We start from the raw sequence: 6,000 nt of genomic DNA, 5'->3' as shown, positions 1-6,000 counted from the left end.
GCGCCTCCCCACCAGCTCCCAGAATAGCCTCCCGGCTTGGCCTTAGGATGGGTCCTGAGCAGGGCGCCAGGGCAGCCAGGGCAGCCAGGCCAGAGGCTGGCCAGGCCCACTGGGACCGGCTTCCTTCCTCCTGGCGCCTTCAGGAAAGGGGGAGAAGGGAAGGCATTGGCCACTGGCTGGTGCAGCCTGAGGCTATTGTCTTTTCATGGGTTATTAGCTCATTTCTTTGTTTGTTTTTTAAATATATTTTTATTGACTTCAGAGAGGAAGGGAGAGGAAGAGAGAGCTAGAAACATCAGTGATGAGAGTCGTTGATCAGCTGTCTCCTGCATGCCCCCTACTGGGGATCAGGCCGGCAACCCGGGCATGCACCTTGTCTGGGAATCAAGTCATGACCTCCTGCTTCTTAGGTCAATGCTCAGCCACAGAGTCATGGAGGCCAGGCAGAGTGCATTTCCTTTTATCAGTAAACTAGAGGCGCAGTGCACGAATTTGTGCACCAGTGGGGTCCCTTAGCCTGGCCTGTGGGATTGGGCCCAAACCGGTTCTCTGACATCCCCCAAGGGGTCCCAGATTGTGAAAGAGCACAGCCAGGCCAAGGGACCTCTCCGGTACAAAATTGGGGCCGGTAAGGGACACAAGAGGTTGGCCAGCTGAGGAGGGACTGTGGGTGGAATCTAGGGTGTGTCCAGCCTGTCTTACTCAGTCCTGTTCGGCCACACCCCAGCAGTAAGCTAACCTACCTATCCCCTGGTGGTCAGTGGACATCATAGCAAATGGTTGAGCGCCCTTAGCATATCATTAGCATATTATGCTTTGATTGGTTGAACTGTTGACTGTACACTTAACATATTAGGCTTTTATTATCAGTAAATAATATTCCATTGTCTAGACAGACCTCAGTTTATTTACTCACTCACCTACTGAAGAACATCTTGGTTGCTTCCAAGTATGGCAATTGTGAATAAAGCTGCTGGATCCATCTGTGTGCAGGCGCTTGAGTAAACGTGCATTTTCAACTCCTTTGGTAAAACACCAAGGAGTGTGATTGCTGGGTAAGACAGATGGGGCAAATGTGGGTTTACAGTTGTTCATATGGAAAATGATTAATACCCAATAATGCAAGAATAAATTCCATATTTTTCGTCCTCACCACTGTGAGCCTACTTTTGCCGCACCCTGTGTGGTAAGAGTATTTTCATTTTGTAAGAAACTGCTAAACTGTGTCCCCATGGGCTTACAGGGGTCCTCAAACTTTTTAAAGTGGGGGCCAGATCACGGTCCCTCAGAGAGCTGGAGGGCCGGACTATATGAACTACTAATTCCTACTGTAACACCTCGGCTGCGCTCACTGCCCAAAAAACCTGGCGGGCCGGATCAGACTCCTCTGCGGGCCGCATGTGGCCCGCGGGCCGTAGTTTGAAGATGCCTGTGTGCACACCACCAGCAGAGTGAGTTCCTGTTGCTCCCATCCTCGCCAGCACCTGGAGGTGTCAGTGCTCTGGATTGTGGCCATTCTGATAGGTGTGCAGAGGCATCTCATTGTTTTTATTTGCATTTCTCTGGAGCATTTTCTAATGTGCTTATTTGTCATTGGTATGTCTTCTTTGGTGAGGTGTCTGTTAAGGTCTTCGGTCTATGTTTTAAACTGTCCATTTTCTCATTGTTGAGTTTTTTCTTTTTTTTTCTTTTTAGATATATTTTTTAAATTGATTTCAGAGAGGAAGGGAGAGGAAGGGAGAAATAGAAACATCAATGATGATAGAGAGCCATTGATTGGCTGTCTCCTGCATGCCCCCTAATGGGGATCAAGCCCACAACCCAGGTGTCGTTGGCTGGGATCGAACCTGGGACCCTTCAGTCTACAGGCCAATGCTCTATCCATTGAGCCAAACCAGCTGGGGCTCATTGTTGAGTTTTAAGGGTTCGCATATATTAATATTTCGGACAACAGTCCTTTGTCAGACACACGTCTTGCCAATATTCCCTCCCGGTCGGTGGCTTGTCTTCTCATTCTCTCGACAGCACCTTTTGCAGAGAAGTTTTAAATGTCGATAAAAATGAACAAAACCCAGTTTATCAGTTCCTTTGGGGGGCATCACCCTAACCAAGATGGTGTAGGTTTCCTTCTATGTTATCTTCCTGAGTTTCGTCATTTTGCCTTTTAAGCTCAGGTCTGTGACCCATTTCGAGTTCATTTCTGTGATGGGTGTGAGGTCTATGTCTAAATATTTTTTCATTCCACCATTTGTGAAAGAGGTGGATAGTCTTTGCTCCGTTGAATAGTCTTTGCTCCTTTGTCAGAGGTCAGTCCCTGCATGTGTCTGGGCCTATTCCTGGCCTCTCTGTCTGTCCCGTTGATCTCCTTGTCTGTTCTGCCGCCAGCACCACGTGGCCTGGATCACTGCGGCTTTCGGGTAAGTCCACACCGGGCAGTGCCAGCCTCCAGTGTTGTCAGCACCGTGCCGGCCTCTCGGTTATTGTCCTGGCTCTTCCTCACTGACTGTTCCTAGTGCCAGGTTCCATCAGAAATCTCTGGGGATTTGGCTAAGGCTGCTTCTGACATGTGTGTCAATGTGGGGGGACAGACATCTTCACATTCGAGGGATGGAATGCGTACCTGAGACCCCTGCTGTCCTGACCTCCCCCTCGTTGACGGAGGCAGCACACTGAGGGGGTCAGCCAGTCCACATTCTCCCACCCTCTGGCTGTTCTGCCTGTCTCTCAGCCGACTAGTGTTTCTATGGACGACAGAGCAGCTGATCGACATCTATTTATTTTGGCCGAAAGGGGTTTTCGGGAAATGAGAAGTGGATGCTGTTGTTTAGTCTTCCGTCTCTCTGCTGGCTCTGGGGAAGCCCCGGGTGCCCGGCCCCCAATCGGGAGTCCGTGGGCTGCCGGGAAGGGCGCTCCCGGAGTGTGGGGATCGCCATCTGGACTCAGGGCTGGTCTTTCCCCTCCAGACGCTTAGCCAGCTCCTCGGCCGGCAGCACCGAGAGTCCTGCGCCTTCTCTCTCAGCTGAAATGTCCTCGCCACTCGCTTCATCTGCAGCCACACTGACTGTGCTGCACCTGCAGGCGTGTGGAGGTGTGTGTGAGTGCCAGCAGGTGTGGCTGTGTGTGAGCATGTGTGCTTGTATGTGTGCATGTGCACGGGTGCTTGTGTGTTCCTGAAGTAACTCCATCACCCAGGAGGCCAGTGCTGGGCTGGGAGTTCAGTCCCATCTCTAAGGAGGGCAGCCCCTCCTGTCTGTCCTCAGCGCCGACGTCAGGGGCGGCTGTGACATCATGGAGGCGACCCTACGAATGGGAAGTGGCTGGTTTCCCTGGAGCAACTGTTTGGCCTCAGCCAAGTGGTTGCTCCACTTCGGGACCCATTTTCTCCCAGTGTAAGGACAAGCAGGTGTGGGTGTGGTAGCCGGAGCAGGGACTCAGGGAGCCTGGAGTCTACAGCCCGAGTTCACAGTCAGCTGGGGCTCCCCGGCCCGGCCCGCAGGGTTTGTGAGGAGCAGGCGTCACGGGTCAGTCCTGGCACCCTGCACCAGCTCTCAATCCCTGCCCTCCCCCAGCGCCAGCCCCACCACAGCAGAGCGGTGGCTGCCAGCTGCTCACGTATGGCAGTTTCAATTTTCTGATCCGTGCACAGAGGATTAAATGTCCAGGGAAAACAGATATTTCTGGAAATTTCAAGTCATGGCTCATTATCTGCAATTAATTTTCTTGCCAAAGAGGTAGGTGAGCCGATCTCTGGGCAGCCTGTGTGCCCAGGCCTGTGTCCCTACCTTTTAGGGGAGCGTGAACAAGGGCCCCTGCAGTTCTGAGGAGTCCACCAATGTCCCAAGGTGGCCGCGACAAAGGACCGCAGACACATTCCCCAGAGTTCAGGGGCTGAGAGCTCTAGATCAGGGCGCCTCAGGTCCCGCCGAGGACGCAGGGGAGGCCTCTCCCTGACAGTCAGTTCCTGGAGTGCATACGCACACGTGCACACGCACAAGCACACATAGCCACACCTGCACACATGCTGGCACTCACACACACCTCCACACGCCTGCAGGTGCACGCATAGTCAGTGTGCCTGCAGATGGAAGCGAGTGGCAAGGGCATTCCAGGCTGAGAGAGGAGGCACAGAACTCCCGCTGCTGCTGGCCAACAGGGAGCTGCGTTCCCTGGGCGTGCGGCCACGTCGCTCATTCTCTGTGTTTGTGCTCAATGGCCCCCGCCCTGTGTGTGTCCTCCTCTCTCCTCTCTTTACGTATTAAGGGCCCACCCAGCTAATCCGGGATGATTTCCTCATCCCAGAGCCGTAACCAGACCCGCAGATGTCCTTTCCTTATTAGGCACATTCACGGTTCCACGGACTGAACATGGATATGGTGTGTGTGTGTGTGTGTGTGTGTGTGTGTGTGTGCACCTGTATCCACATGACCTGATGCCGTTAGGTCACAAGCCCCTTAGGCAGAGGGGAAGGAGGGGCCAGGCCAAGGCCACCTGAGGGAGGGGTCTCGGCTGGAAGCTAGACTCTCAGCCTCTCTGCCCATTAGGCTTCTTTCTCTTGCCCGCCTGGCCACAGAGCAGTGGTCGCAGCATCCACACGTGACCACAAGCCCGGTCAGCGTCCTGGGGGCCCCCATCCAGCCTGCCTGCAGAGAGGCCGCCCCCAAAGGCTCAGGTCCCCAGGGAACCTTGCACGCCATGTGACACCCACTCCACGTTTTGAACTCAGAGGACATGTTGCAATTCTGCAGTGTTTACAAGAGCCTCCTTCCGTTACCCCCGGCACTGTAAACACGCAGGCCAGCTCCGGGCCGCATAGCTGCGGTTTGGGCTGACAGTTCCAGCAACGCGCTCCAGGCCCGCGGTTATCTCCTGGGGCGCCAGCACGAAGCGGGAACACTGCCCCTCGCCCAGCTCCGCCTCTCAGCCTCCTCCGGTGGCCCTGGGCCGGTGCTTCCTGGCCCTGGGCGGTCAGCAGCAGGGAGGGATGGGAGCATCAAGCCCCTGATTCCACTGAGCGTGCAGCTCAGCGGGGGCTGGTGGGATCCAATGTGTGCTTGTGTGTGTGCAGACGTGTGTGTGCCAGTCCTCAGGGAACAGATGGTGCACCCCTCCCCACGAACTGCATATAATAGAATGTGTTTCTGCTGTGTGTGCATGCAGGCGTGTGTGTGTGTGCTGCTGTGTACATACATCACGTATTCTTGCTGTGTGTGTTCCTGCTGTGTGGGTGCGTGTGTTCTGCTGTGTGGGTGCATGTGTTCTGCTGTGTTTGTGCATGCAAGCATGTGTGAACTTGTGCCCCCCGCTTTGGGATTCACCCCCTCTGGAGCACGGCGGGGAGGGTCGTGGTGGCAGTGGCAGGCTCCACTTGTAGCAGGAGGGGCACAGAGCCCTGTCCTCGCTGCCCTGCCCCCCATGAGGCCATGAGGGGCCCCCACACAAATCCTTGCTGGTCTGCAGTTCCTCACATTTCATATCCAGATCAGAGCTTGGGACTCAGCCGCAGGCTCTGAGTTGGAAATAAACTAAATAAGCCCCAGCTAGCTTAAATGACCCACTTCCCATTGTCCCAGCAGCTCTGACGGACCATCAGCATGACCATATGTTTATGACTGTCTTGGCTTGGGAATTTTCTGCTGGAAGAAAGTGGCCCTTGACTGCCGCCAGGGTCCTGGGCGCCCCTGCAGGCCCAGGGATGGGCCTCAGGCTGACGGAGGCCTCAGACATGGCTGTGACGGTGTGTGTGTGTGTGTGTGTGTGTGTGTGTGTGTGTGTTAGGGGGGAACTCCCATCCCCGGGGCCGGCCGGGCGGCCAGACGCCTGTCCATTTAGCCCGCTGCTTGGCTGCAGCTGCCCTGGCGCACAAAGGGGCCTTGTTCCCACCCACCATGTGCTCCCAGCCTCGCTCCCGACTTGCTCTGGACATGATTCGGTGTGGGAACTATTTCCCCCGGGGCTGCCTTTGACCTTTGCCATTCATCTCAGAGGAGGCATCTGGACTGA

Source organism: Pipistrellus kuhlii, unplaced genomic scaffold, assembly GCF_014108245.1.
Source record: "Pipistrellus kuhlii isolate mPipKuh1 unplaced genomic scaffold, mPipKuh1.p scaffold_m20_p_2, whole genome shotgun sequence".
In the NCBI taxonomy this organism is placed as follows: Eukaryota; Metazoa; Chordata; class Mammalia; order Chiroptera; family Vespertilionidae; genus Pipistrellus; species Pipistrellus kuhlii.
Note: the sequence above shows the minus strand (reverse complement) of the source record.